General features: G+C 44.6%; 2 long non-coding RNA genes across 2 annotated transcripts; one reads left to right on the top strand and one right to left on the bottom strand.

Moving 5' to 3' along the window:
* The first annotated feature begins 5,821 nt into the window (after nucleotides 1–5,821).
* Nucleotides 5,822–9,440, top strand: LOC138241601 (uncharacterized). The gene is made up of 4 exons (XR_011190852.1): nucleotides 5,822–5,888; nucleotides 6,182–6,249; nucleotides 7,380–7,481; nucleotides 8,354–9,440. It is a non-coding gene; the product is annotated as an uncharacterized lncRNA (long non-coding RNA).
* Nucleotides 9,441–9,542: 102 nt separating this feature from the next.
* Nucleotides 9,543–12,502, bottom strand: LOC138241602 (uncharacterized). Its single transcript, XR_011190853.1, has 2 exons — nucleotides 12,392–12,502; nucleotides 9,543–10,073 (listed from the first exon to the last, which is right to left on the bottom strand). It is a non-coding gene; the product is annotated as an uncharacterized lncRNA (long non-coding RNA).
* Nucleotides 12,503–14,821: the final 2,319 nt, after the last annotated feature.

Consider the following 14,821-nt stretch of genomic DNA (forward strand, 5'->3'; position numbering starts at 1 on the left):
CAGCCGGCCGTCAGGACGAGGTTGAGGAGTTTGAGCAGGCTTTGCTGCAGGTCTGAGCTGCAGTTGGGTCAAGCGTTGTTGACTGTGTCTTGGCTACAGGCCTTTCGTGGTCTGAGAGTTGTCTGTTTGTGTATGTGCTTATCTTCTTTAGGGTGTGCATGTAGTGTCTAACCATCTCACAGTATCTGAGGCGCAGTTCAGAGTGGTGTGGTGTTGTTTTAGTTCTGGTAGTTCTCTTCAGTTGTTTCTGCACTCTGTATCAAACCATTTGATATTGTTTCCGAGTGTGTTTCATATGAATGTAGTCATTTTGATTTTAAGGCTAGTTTCTCAAAAACATGGTTTAAATTTATGCCCGATTTGTTGGTTTGATTCAGAGCGTTTTGAAATGTAAGGGATCAAGTAATGTAAGGGTTTATTTGCTGCTGAAAAGAGAAGAAAGAAAAAAAAAGAAATGAGACAATTAGCTTGTAATGAGTTTATAACAACAGTAATTAGATTCCTGCAAGCACTCTTTTCATTGTCCAACAACTGAAAGCTTTTAGGTATAAAGGAAGGGTCCTCTAATATTTGATGTGTGAGATTGTCATTCTATTGGAGATGTTAGTGAGTCTGAGGATTTGTGTTAATATGACAATACTGCTACTACTATCAATAATACAGCATGGCAAGACTTCTTTCAGTCATTTCCCACCCCTCCACCTCAGTGAATCACACATGTTAAACTTCCATCTCGGGTTCCAGATCAGACATGAGCAATCCTATATTACAAATACTTAGCACCAAGCAATTTAACCAGACAATAATTTAAGCAATTATTCATTCAAGAGAAGCAGCAGGACGAGTAAAGTGCCCCTCTGATGGCCGGTCAGTGGAATTAAACTGGAAAATTTCTTAGAAATGATTATTCTTACAATGATGTGCCAATGGCGCCGCTTGGTGGTCATTCAGCAAAATTTCACCGAAAGTTTTTTTTAATTAAAATACCGTTAGTAATGTTCGTATTAATAAGTTATTTTAATTTTAAAAATATTTAAGCATTTTCAACAGCAAAGAATACATTGCATTGCAAACAAGAGTAATGAATGAATGTATGTACATGGATACAAAATACAAAATAAATACAATAAACCAAAAATTAAAATGACGTTCAAAAGGCGCGAGTCGATGACGTCAGAAGGAAGTCGCCCACGGGGCGTATGGGTAATGTAGTTTCTGTAGTTCTCTGGCCCGCACTGCCCACGTGTTTCGGTGATTTGATTGAACATCAGAATTAATTATATTGTACCATTTCAGCGTGTTTGTCGTGTCATGGATTTCTATGACTGTCTTATGGGTTCTCTTGTGTGTCATGTTTATTTTAGTGGGTGGCAGTGCTGGGGCCCTGAACTGTAATCATTCGTGTTTAGTATTTGTTACTGTGACCCTCCTGGGAGGAGGGGACATTTGTAAGATTCCTGTCCTGGCAAGCAGCAGGTGAGAGTTTGCTGTCCAATTACACCTCCGCTACCTCATTTCACCTCTTTCACCAGCCTGTAATAATAATAATAATAATAATTGCTTACACTTATATAGCGCTTTTCTGGACACTCCACTCAAAGCGCTTTACAGGTAATGGGGTCTCCCCTCCACCACCACCAATGTGCAGCATCCACCTGGATGATGCGACGGCAGCCATAGTGCGCCAGAACGCTCACCACACATCAGCTATTAGTGGGGAGGAGAGCAGAGAGTAATGAAGCCAATTCATAGATGGGGATTATTAGGAGGCCATGATTGGTTAAGGCCAATGGGAAATTTGGCCAGGACGCCGGGGTTACATCCCTACTCTTTTCGAGAAACGCCCTGGGATTTTTAACGACCACAGAGAGTCAGGACCTCGGTTTTACGTCTCATCCGAAGGACGGCACCTTTTTACAGTATAGTGTCCCCATCACTATACTGGGGCATTAGGACCCACGTGGACCACAGGGTGAGCGCCCCCTGCTGGCCCCACTAACACCTCTTCCAGCAGCAACCTTAGTTTTTCCCAGGAGGTCTCCCATCCAGGTACTGACCAGGCTCACACCTGCTTAGCTTCAGTGGGTTACCAGTTGTGAGTTGCAGGGTGATATGGCTGCTGGCCAGGGGGTTGTGATAGTATGGGGTCTTTCTCTTTAACAACCTCAAACCGCAGGAAAGAAATGCTTCATTTATAAGATTGAAATATAACCAGAAAGTATAAAAATAGCTATTTGTGTGTATCATGTCAGAAATATTTGTTTTTATTTTAAAAGAATTTAGAAGAGAAATATGATTAATAAGGCAGTAGAATCCATTTAAACTGTCATTTTCCTGTTTAGGTTGGAAAGTTTAATTTGATCAAGTCCACTTGAGTGCCTAAGCAACTGTTTGGGTAGTTTGGCTGGTGTGGTGGTGCTCTCCAAATACCTGATCCAAACGGACAGAGAGACAAAGTGAGAAAGAAAAGGTGTAAATAACAGACATATCATATGCAGAATACAGTAATGTGCTGTTCAGCACAGTGACCTAGAGTGAAGATGGAAATCAGTCATTCTAGTGCTCTCAATGGTTTTCCATTACAAACGGACCAGGGCTTCCTGAGACACAGGCAGTTGGAGTTATATAGAGTTAGAGGTTGTTTTCACGGCACCAGCCGACTAAAGCAGAGACCTCCTTCCACTCCAGAATTTTTTTTTTATTTGGGTGGGATCATCTGGAGTCTTGATTCCTTTCACGGAGTCAGCAGTAGATACACAGCTGTTAGCATAGGAGGAGTACAGAAGAGGTGACAGCAGTGCTGGGGACCCTCTGGCACAACCAGAGGTGTGAAATTGAAATTGTTTGGAAGGAATGGGAAGCTAAAGGCAGAGTCACAATCTCTGATTCATGTAATCAAAACAGTACGTTCTTTCCTCGGGCAGCTTCGTTAGAACATTTTAAATAGATGTAAAAGTGTATTTACAGGCTATATCAGCCCTTATCTTTATTTCAGGTGGGTAGCTGCGTCAGCATGCGTAGGCTGCAAAGGAACAAGTAATAGGTTTATTCCATGCTGAAAAAAAGAAGAAAGAGAACACAACGTTTCGGCCGTGGAGCCTTCTTCAGGTGTGAGAGAGACAGGGCAGTAGGCAAAGGTAAAGTAGCGGGAGAACAAAGGTTGGGAGGGAGGAGGAGTGAGAGGCGGGAGCAGGGGACAGAAAGAGAGGCCAATCAAGAGGTGTGAAGTCAGAATGGGTGCAGAGAGGTGTGAAATGAAACTTCCAATGAATGGAGAAAATTTAAAAGAACAGTAATCTGTCGTTAAGGGAAGGGAGAATGTGTGATCCTAACTGCAGAATAATTTTAGTTTCGGTGGTCTTTCTGATGTATGAGTTCGGAAAACCGTCTTTGAGAACAATTTTAGTTTCCACACTACCACACTAATCGACGACCACACTAATCTCTCCGTCTGTGTTCTCAAAGACGGTTTTCCGAACTCATACATCAGAAAGACCACCGAAACTAAAATTATTCTGCAGTTAGGATCACACATTCTCCCTTCCCTTAACGACAGATTACTGTTCTTTTAAATTTTCTCCATTCATTGGAAGTTTCATTTCACACCTCTCTGCACCCATTCTGACTTCACACCTCTTGATTGGCCTCTCTTTCTGTCCCCTGCTCCCGCCTCTCACTCCTCCTCCCTCCCAACCTTTGTTCTCCCGCTACTTTACCTTTGCCTACTGCCCTGTCTCTCTCACACCTGAAGAAGGCTCCACGGCCGAAACGTTGTGTTCTCTTTCTTCTTTTTTTCAGCATGGAATAAACCTATTACTTGTTCCTTATCTTTATTTACCTGGTTTAATCTTTTTTTCAGAAGTGTAAATATATTATACTATGTACCCCTGATGGAATTATTGATGTGCTATAAATATACTCTTGTTTGTATTGTATCTATTTTTATTGCTACAATAAAAAGTTAAAAAGAACTGCACTTTCGAGAAATGTCCACTGGGCGGCGACAGAGATACACGAGTCTATGGCGGCGAGTCCAATAGCGCCTCCGTACAGATCCTCGTTGTGCAGAGATTGAAAATCAATACAGATGATAACTGTGACGTTTGTGACAGCAACTCTGAAAGATAACGTAAAGAAGGAAACTAATATTGACATTACTTTTAAAGAAGTTAAATAATACTACATTTTAAAGCTATTGAAAGTAATATGAAAATATCGTTTGTATTTAAAAAAATATGATACTTCCACGATATAATAATTAACGAAATGCTGTGAGAGGAGACCCATGTTTAAACACTTTAAAACGGATGTAAATGCGTCTGTACAGACAATTTGAAACATGTACGGACCTCATCTGCTTTTGTTTACTATTAAACAAGATTACTTGTTTAATCTTTTTCCATAACATGTACATGTTTTATCCTATGTACCCCTGACTATACTCTGTGTTATATGTATTCTTGTTTTTATGGCATGTATTGTTGTTATAATTAAAAATAAAAAGACGCGACTCGATTACGTCAAAAGGAAGTCGCCACAGGGCTTGTGGGAAATGTAGTCTCTATAGTGCTCTGGACTGCGCTCCACACGTGTTCCGCAGATTTGATTGAGCATCAGAATTAATTATACAATGTCAGTGTATTTACCGTGTCGCGGATTTCTATGTCTGTCTTACAAGACGGACTCGGCAGGAGCTGTTTCTTGCTCTCCGGAGTGAAGCTGCTCTGGGAAGAGACGAGCAAATCTTTAGACTCTTTGTAAATGAGACATCATGACAGCTGTGCCGACCTGCTCTTTATTGACCTGTTGAACCTGTTTGTGTAAAGAGCAGGAGTCTCGTGTACCCCTGATTGTGTTATGTGTACTCTAGTGTGTTTGCAGCGCTCGTCCTGCCTGGTTTATCAACTCGACACAGAAACAAAACCCACTGCCGTCGTGTCTGTGGGTTTCTGAGCTCTCTTGTCTTGTTTGTCTCCTGTGTTTATTTTACTTTGTTAAATAAAACGTGGTTGCCGGGGCAACGGAGCTGCAGTAGTTGTTGCCGGAGCGGGTCTGACCTCCAGCAGGTCAACAGGCGGCTTTTTTAGTCTAATCTGCGAGAAAAACAGAAACTTAAGAAACTTGAGTCTAAAAAGCGCTGGCTGGAGTATTTTGTGGAAGAAACGGTGACTCGCAGGCTGTGGGACAGGACTATCAGGGACACATCAGCGCTGGACACCAGCCTCACACCGCTGGGCTCACTGCACCATGAGCGAGTCCGTCGGCGCCTCCTCCTGCTGGGGTGTGTTACTGCAGGAGTGAGGAGTCTCCGGTCTCCGGTCGCGTCCTGATCTGCAAGTGGAGGTGAGAGACGGCGGCGCAGTGGGTGGCAGCGCTGGGAGCCTGGATTTAGTTCCTGGGGTGCTGTCTGTGTGGAGTTTGCATGCTCTGCCTGTGTTCTCATGGGTCCTGTTCATGGGGTGTTGTCTGTGTGGAGTCTGCATGCTCTGCCCCTGTTCTCATGGGTCTGGTTTCCTGGGGTGCTGTCTGTGTGGATACCTGGTGAAGAGACCCAGTGAGTGTTTGTGTGGCCAGCTGCGTCAACTTCAATAAAACTGGCCTTTTGGTTTGTTTGAGTGCTGACTTGCTATGGTGTATTTTTTCTCTCTGTGAACAACACGTCCTACGGCCAACACTACCCACACAGGAGGTGTGTGCGTGACAGCTCCTCAGCTGCAGCAGGAGTCCAAGTGTGCACAGATTTCTTGTTGGGTTTTGTTGTTTGAAGTTTCTGTTTGTATGTAGGAAGCAATTGTGCCATCGCGTGGTCCGAGTTATAGCACGCGACCAGAGCTCCCGAAGAGCGCCTGCCTCCTGCCCGATTCGACGGCTAAAATCATCACAGAACGGTGAGGAGCCTCTGACACAGCCCCCAGTACTGGGTGTGCAGAAAGAATCCTATTGTACAGTTTTGGTGTGAAATGGCCTCCAGTTCTTGTAACATGATGGGTTTCTCTGGACTGCAGTCCCAGTGCACTCCGCTTTGGATTTGCAGTGGTGTTTTCTACAATGGAAAACCCTTTGTTTGTACAGAATGGAAATGGCAGTCTGCATGTTTTAATAATCTAATGTGATCATGTACTACAGCTTAAACACTGAGCCAGGTGACGTTTGATTCTAAAAGATTTCTCTATCATTTCAGCGGCGCCTTGTCTGCGGCAGCCCGGCAGCTCCTCCTCCCTTCCAGCTGAGACTCTTCCCTCTCCAGAGGTGAGTTAGTGCTCTCAGGTCATCTTCTCTCACACAGCTGTGGGGCAGAAACGCTACTTCCACTGGGCAGAGAGCAGACGGGCAGTGGGAAGGGCAGCCCTGTGTTTGGGGATCAGGGCTGTCCCTGCTGAGGGATGCTTTCAGAGCCAAAGCAACTGGCTGGGTTATGAACTTTATGGTGTGATCCAAATAAGACATACAAAGACAGAGAATGAGAAAGAAATAGTATTGCATGTATCTGATCAAAACAGTCTCTTTCAGACAAAACAAATATTGAACAAAAACTTAGTTGCAACACACTGCACTACACTTTCTTCTAGGCTGACATTACCGATAGTTTGTGCTGTCTTCCTTTCAGTCTGCAGGGTGTGCATCGTTTTCCTCAGCTTCCTACACGAGGAATCAGTTTCTCCTGCCCTGGTTTCACTCCTTTATATCTCACAATCTTCTGCAGCTCCTGGAGGCTGACGACATGTTTGCTGTTTCTGAAAAATTGCTGACTGGCTCATCAGCACAATTGCTGATTCAAAATCCTTTACTCACATGTTGCCTTAGCCTCTGTATCACAGAGATGTGTGCTTTTCTGGGTTGGGTAGATCGATAGTGTGCTTTTGCTCAGTTGCTCTGCTCAATGCGTGCTCTTTTAACTCCGGCTGGGTACGAGCACCTCACTCTCCACACGGCTTTCCAAGGCTCTGTCATCGTGTGTGAGGATGTTGTGTAGCTCGTGAAACAGTTCCCCCATTTGAGCCCTGGATTTACTGGGTACTTGAATACCTGAATCTTGCCGTCAGTCCTGATCACCTTGTTTTTGTTCTGCAAGGACAAGGCACTTCCCCGGCACTGAACACAAACTGATACTGGCGGGTTGATTGTGTTGTGGAAAAATCGGGCTGTGGTGTGAGTTTGTGTCTGTGTGCCCTGTGGGGGTGAGGTGTCCCCTGCAGCGCGAACAAACATGCAGACTCCACACAGACAGCACCCCTGGAATCAAACCCAGGGCCCCGGTGCTATGAGGCAGCGATGCTAACCACTGTGCCGCAGTGTTGCCCCCTTTGAAAATGTCTGACTTCCGTTTAATTTGAGGTCACAAGCTTATAAATGGTCTCACAACGTTTGTCTCATCTCAGGTTTCTCTGACCAGTCCCAAGGACCTGTAGTCACTGACGTTTTCTGCAGTCTGACGGTTCATTTCAGTAGGCTGGAGGGATGGCGCAATTATCCTCAAATCAGTGAGTATTGTTTTGCTCTTGTAACATGAAACATCAAAGAGAAGTCAACAGACTATTCCGTGAAACTGTTCAGACTGGCCCGTGGTGATTTTCTGGGTCCTTTAGTAAGCTGACCGGGACTGTCATCGACACACTTTGTGAGAAGTCAGTCTATGTGTTTGCTCTTGTGATCATTCGTGAACGAATGTAAGAGAGGGAGAAGATTCGGCCCTGGAGTGATCCAGTTTTCTATTTAACAACCTCAAACTGCAGGAGAGAAATGCTTCATTTCTAAGATGGAAATATAATCAGAAAGTATAACTAGCCATTTGTGTATATCATGTAAAAAAATGTTTTAAATATAAAAATAATTTAGGAGAGACATTTGCTTAATAAGGCAGTAGAATAAATGTTGTGATGCTGGTGTGATGGTGCTCTCCAACAAACTGATACAAATGGACAGAGAGACAAAGTGAGAAAGAAAATGTATACATAACAGACATATATGCAGAATACAATACAGTGCTGTAAAGTACAGTGCCCTAGAGTGAAGATGGAAATCATTCATTCTGGTGCAGAAGAAGTGAATGGTTTTCCTGTACAAATGGAACACGTTGTGAATTCTACATAATTCACAGGAAACAAAATAAACAACTCATTCACTCCCCTGCTGTCCGTGACCCAGAGCTCAGTAATCATTTCACTACTGAAGATCATGCAGTTTTTAATGCTTTTCATTTTAACATCCTACTTGTTAATATTTCCTCTTAGATGAGAATATTCTCTTTGGCGTGTCTTTACAACTCTTCTCTTATTGCTCCTCTTGTCAGTAACCCGGTGTGAAAGCTCTCTCTGTCGGAATCAATGTCTTACCTCTCCGTCTTGTGTTTCAGGTCTCCTCTGGCTGCTGACCCTGCCGTCAGGACAGAACACATCCCGCACTGACCACACTGCTGGGTTTACTGTACGTGACCATAAAGAGCTTGAGAAACACATCTAATGTGATCTCTGCACGCTTCCCGAGGAGCAGAGATGATAAGGTCTGTGTCCGTTCCCGAGTCTTTGTGAGAGGCCTGTTTAGTCCGTCACTGAGATGATTTTAGATGCCTGTGAGTCGTGCCCACTGAAAAATGAAATAGTGCAGCACAATGAGACTTCAAGCAAAGATCTCATTAGCCCCTTCTGTGAATTGGTGTCTCGCAAGAGATCTTCCATCTCTTTGAAAGTTTCACAGCTTTGACCTCTAGATTAGAAATGACACCAATTGCACATGGGTCCAGCAACGTTCTATATAGTGCACATCACCATCGGGATGAAAAACAAAAATCCCCAGTGGGAGTCCAGTCTTTCCCTGCTACGCAAATTGCTTTTCGTTAGGTGAGGTCGCAAGTTCTTATTGGAGAATGTTGTACAGTTTCTTAATGCAATAGGGCGAGTAAGACTGAAGTTCCCCCCGTGTTGGCCGATCAGTGGAACGAAACTGAAAAAAGCTCCTTGAAACTGTGATTCATACACTTATACACTGGCTCAGCATGGTGCTCACCTTGGGTGTCTGCTGAAATTTGATTTTTTTTCAGGAGCACTGTGACCCAGAGCTCAATAATCATTTCAGCTACTGAAGATCATTCAGTTTTTAATGCTTTTCATTTTAACATCCTACTTGTTAGTATTTCCTCTTAGGTGAGAATACTCTGGTACTTTTCTGGGTCTTAGTTGAGTGAGCTTTATTAGAATAATTGAACAATACTTTCACCTCCACATGACACTCATAGATTTTTCAAGGGTTAAATATGGGAGCTACGTTTCTTACATGTTTCCTTTTGTAAGTTGATTCACAAAGCTTTCACCGCCTCCACTCCAGTGAATCACTTTGTTTAGCAAGTGATCAGGTGGAACAGTTTAATTTCTTCCTGCAAATAATGCCTTTTCCTTTTTCATCCCATTCAAGTCTCCGTCCTAGTTAAAGTCACTGTGATGTAGAACGGCAGTGGTCCAGTTGAAAGGTTCAAGGTTTCACTGTGTTTTAGAGTGCAGATAAAGAAGATAATAGGAGAGGAAACTGGAAAAGCCGTGACTCTGTCATTCCATTCAATTCAATTTATTTTCATATAGCGCCTTTCACAACAAGGTTGCCCCAAGGCGCTTAACGATGCAGGTAAATATACATTTTGTGAATACAGAACTGAAGACAATGGAGGAAAGGAACCAAAGACTCCTCAGTAAGGAGAATAAAATCCTCTAGGGGTCCAAGGTCAACTGGCTGCCCAACCCCTTTGGGCATGCTAACATTATATCATTAAAAAAAAAAGAAAGAAATGAATGCGGGTATTAATCCATCCATCCATCACGTCGTCTGTATGTCAGTACCCCATGCAGGTCTCTGCAGACCAGCAGAATCCTCCTAAACGACAGCTGTATCCATGATGCCCCTCTTGGATCCATGGCACTGATGCAGCATTCAACTCACATGGTGCCCAGCCCATGACAGACAGGCCTCTGAAACTATGCTGTGTACAGTATTTCTCCTCTGCAGCATCCCTGCGAGGCAGGACAGGTGCCTGACCTCTGAGAGCCTTGTAAGTAAGTAGAAGGAGTTTGAAGTCCGCCCTGTACCTGAGAGGAAACCAATGAAGAGAGAGAAGTATGGGAGTTATGTGGTCATTCTTTCTGCTCCAAGTAACAATGCTAGCTGCTGCATTCTGTAAGTATTCAAACTCTTTGCTGTGACAAATCTAACGTACTTTAGGCAGACAAAACGACCTTAAAAAGCCACATGATTTTTAAGTAGTCTGTCTGTGTGAAGTAACAGTGGTTCACATTATTTCAGAACGTATACTCCCGTCTCTGTAACTTTCCTCAGTCAGCTAGTGAACATTCTGTATTTACACCACGAATGCACTACTTTGTCTCGCGCGCGGTCACACTGGCCGTCCACAGGCACGGGCAGGAGCAGGGAACACGAGGCCGCTCTGTAGTGCCCCTGTGGCTCTCCAGCAGAGGGGAGCACTTTGCTCAACAGCCCTGTGCCGAAGGACCCAGTGATAAAGCTGAAAATCTGGCAAGTCCCCCAGTCTCCCTGGGGCGCTGAAGAGGATTTCATCTGATGCTGAGGTTCCTGTAACTCAACACAAAATTGAACACGGCGAGTTATGAGTTTGTGCACGCAGTGTGACGTCCACTGTCTATTCAAATCTACTCTGCAAGTTTTACAATACTTTTTCATACACCGTCTCCTGGTTATTGTTTTGTGAGTGCTTGAACTGTTTCTCAGTAGAAATAAGACCGATAACTCACTGCTTCAGGATGCACACTATCGTCGATGAAACCTGTGGTGTAAGCAAGCGAAAAGAGACAGATCCTTCTAAAACACAGAGGCCATCGGGAGGGCAGAAACACTATGCAACAGGTAGGAGCCGTGGAGCCGTGATTCCCCCGAGCCAGAGCCCTGGTCCTCCCTCGACAGCGAACTGAGCTCCAGCGACTGGAGCAGCTACCTGCCGTCGTGGGACCTCCTGCAGATTGGGAACGGGTAAGGCAATTCGACACGAGCCCACTCCTCTTCCCACTGCTTACACCCCTATAACAAATAGTTTCAGGGTATTCAAGTACAGGATAAAGAGATGACAGGTGTTCCCAATTGGCTGAGGATACAACTCTCTCTCTGAGAAAGCACACAGAGGTGGACAAAGCAATTAAATGCCTTTACAAGTCATTTCCTCTGTTTCTGGTCTTTCTTTACATATCAGAAAAGTGAACTGGTGGCTGTTGGAAAGTGTCTGCTCCGTACGTAATATACATGTAAAAGATGTGATTAAATATCTTGGTATTAAGATTTTCAAAAAGGTGATTTTGTGATTTGATGTTCTCTACCTTAGTAAAATAAAAAAAAACTTTATTCATGGTTGCTATTTGTCAAACACGGGCAGAAGGAGGCCTAAATGCTACAGGGTTTAGAGCATCTAATACCGATACCGACAGTATTATTTACAAAATTAAGCAAAGTAGGTGATGTATGTTTCCCTAATTTAATCATTCAGGAACTAGGTATTGATGCTTTTAAGAAACTAACAGTAGCCCATCAGAAACTATGGAAGAATTTACAACCTTTATTAGACTACAAGGAAAACAATTGAGTTATACTTGTACTAATAAATACTTCAGATCCCTCTCGCAATCTCACAATATCTTGTCAAACTATTTTGGAGCACCTCTTTGGGGAAAGTGAGTGGAATCAAACATGACTATTGTCAAACAGATTTTGTATGAATAATAAGGTTAAGGCGTCAGTACAAAATTGTACATTGAATCGACCCGGTAAAGATACACAGTGTGCATAGATTTAAAAGTAATATAGATGATAATTGTCTATCTCAAAGCAGCCCATAAACCTTACGTTTGATTTTGTTTTTTCTGTTGTTAAAACACTCTGAACAGATCGGTAAAATGGTGTAAAGAAGGCTTCTAATTCTGACATTTCCTGTAGACAAATTGATGTTATTTTACTGCTCAATACTGCTGAACCGAATCTAAAATATAATGTATCATTGGCTTAATCATTATACTTGCTCGTTATTAGATGTAGAAATAGCCTAAAGATGAGAAATAATCGAAAATTGAATAATTAGACCGTATGTCGTAGTAGCAGAGTGTACTTCTCGCCTACTTGATGTGGTCGAGCAACACCTCAATCGCCATACAATCCGTCCGTTCTCATGCTCTGACTTTCAGGTTGGGCAGTGGACTGGATTCCAGGGCAAACTCGTTCTTGTTTGATTATCCGTGTGAAATCTCGCCCAATATAACGGGTAAGCTCATGCACTGAAATGATGCGCTTCCAAATTAAAGCGACACGCATTTGAATAATTCAAAATACACACGAGGGAACGTCTCCAAACCATGTCTAAGTATCACAACATGAAAGCTGTGCGTACCTTATCTTTATTTGACTGTATAATGTACTCCGGTGCTCTGTAACGTAGTCTTGCGTGCATCGTAAAGGATCCGGACTTCCGGCTACGGAAAACCCGGAGTGGATCAGCCTTTGCACCGGACCCGGACTTCCGGCTACGGAAAACCCGGAGTGGATCGGCCTTTCCACCGGACCCGGACTTCCGGCTACGGAAAACCCGGAGTGGATCGGCCTTTGCACCGGACCCGGACTTCCGGCTACGGAAAACCCGGAGTGGATCGGCCTTTGCACCGGACCCGGACTTCCGGCTACGGAAAACCCGGAGTGGATCGGCCTTTCCACCGGACCCGGACTTCCGGCTACGGAAAACCCGGAGTGGATCGGCCTTTCCACCGGACCCGGACTTCCGGCTACGGAAAACCCGGAGTGGATCGGCCTTTCCACTGGATCCGGACTTCCGGCTACGGAAAACCCGGAGTGGATCGGCCTTCCACTGGATCCGGACTGCCGGCTACGGAAAACCCGGAGTGGATCGGCCTTCCACTGGATCCGGACTGCCGGCTACGGAAAACCCGGAGTGGATCGGCCTTCCACTGGATCCGGACTGTCGGCTAAGGAAAACCCGGAGTGGATCGGCCTTCCACTGGATCCGGACTGTGAGCAGCTTTTGTCCAATCGGCGCTGAGATTTCAGCAGGAGGCGGGAGACAGGCTCTTGTCCAGTCACACAGCTTCAGTCCCGGGACTTTTCCGAATTCTGGCGGGCGGTGACACTTCCGAGAAATGTCCACTGGGTGGCGACAGAGATACACGGAGTTGAGTCTCAAAGCGCTATCGGAAAGACTTGAAATCGGAAATACATTTGTTACGTTTTAATCCCATTGAAAAGGAAGATGAAAATATCGTTTGTATTTTAAAACATTATTATACTTGCGCAACGTAATTATTAAGGGAATGGTGTGAGAGGAGACCGTGTTTGAACAGTTTAAGACGGATGTAAAGACATTTTATTTCAGAATGTCTTTCTGAAATGTGTCTGTTTCTGTGTTGTAAGAACGTTGAAGCATGGACGGGCCTTATCTGCATTTACCTTGTTGAATCTTTTTTTCCATAAAATGTTCATGTATTATTGCATGTACCCTGACAAAACGACTGGTACGTTACGTTTTCTTGTAGTTTTTGGTCTCATAAAAAATACAAAAGTATGAGTCGATGACGTCAAAATGGTGTCGCCCACAGGGCTTATGGGTAATGTAGTCTCTGTAGTTCACTGGGCTGCCCTGCCCATGTGTTTCGCTGATTTCATTGAACATTAGAATGAATTATATTAATACAATTTCAGCGTATTTATCGTGTCTTGTATTTCTTTGTCTCTCTTATGTGTTCCCTTGTGTGTATGTTTTCTTGTATTTCACTTGTCTGCGGCGCTGGTTAATCGACCCGGCACATAAAGCAAACCCACTGTCCTCGTGTTTCTTAGCTCCCGTCGTGTTTGCAAACTTTTCTCCTGTGTTTATTTTACTTTGTCAATAAAACGTGGTTGCCGGGGAAACGGTGCTGCAGAAGTTGGTGCGAGCTGACCTCTAGGAGGTAAACAGTCGGCTTTTGTAATCTAATCAGCGAGCAAAGCAGAAACGTTAGTCTAAAAAGCGCTGGCTGGAGTATTTTGTGGACATTATGCAGAAGAAAAGGAAGAAACGGTGAGTCGCAGGCTGTCGGTAAATATCAGCGCTGGACACCAGCCTCACACCGCTGGGCTCACTGCACCATGAGCGAGTCCGTCGGCGCCTCCGCCTGCTGGGGTGTGTTACTGCAGGAGTGAGGAGTCTCCGGTCTCCGGTCGCGTCCTGATCTGCAAGTGGAGGTGAGAGACGGCGGCGCAGTGGGTGGCAGCGCTGGGAGCCTGGATTTAGTTCCTGGGGTGCTGTCTGTGTGGAGTTTGCATGCTCTGCTCATGTTCTCGTGGCTCCAGTTTTCTGGGGTGCTGTGTGTGTGGAGTTTGCATGCTCTCCTTATGTTCTCGTGGGTCTAGTTCCTGGGGTGCAAAATTCTGTTTATTTCACAAGACGGACCCGGGCAGCAGCATGTGTCTGCAGCGCTCATCCTGCCTGCATGTTTGCAAACTTTTCTCCTGTGTTTATTTTACTTTGTTAAATAAAACGTGGTTGCTGGGGAAACGGTGCTGCAGAAGTTGTTTCGATCTGACCTCCGGGAGGGAGACAGCTGGCAAAGCCGAAACTTTAGTCTAAAAGGCGCTGGCTGGAGTATTTTGTGGACATTTCGCAGAAGAAAACTAAGGAGTCTCCGGTCGGGTCCTGATCTGCATGTGGAGGTGAAAGGCTGAGAGACGGCGCACATGCTCTGCACATGTTCTCATGTGTCTGGTTTCCTGGAGTGCTGTCTGTGTGGAGTTTGCATGCTCTGCTCATGTTCTCAAGGGTTTCCTGCCGCTT

This window comes from Lepisosteus oculatus, chromosome 10 (genome assembly GCF_040954835.1).
Source record: "Lepisosteus oculatus isolate fLepOcu1 chromosome 10, fLepOcu1.hap2, whole genome shotgun sequence".
In the NCBI taxonomy this organism is placed as follows: Eukaryota; Metazoa; Chordata; class Actinopteri; order Semionotiformes; family Lepisosteidae; genus Lepisosteus; species Lepisosteus oculatus.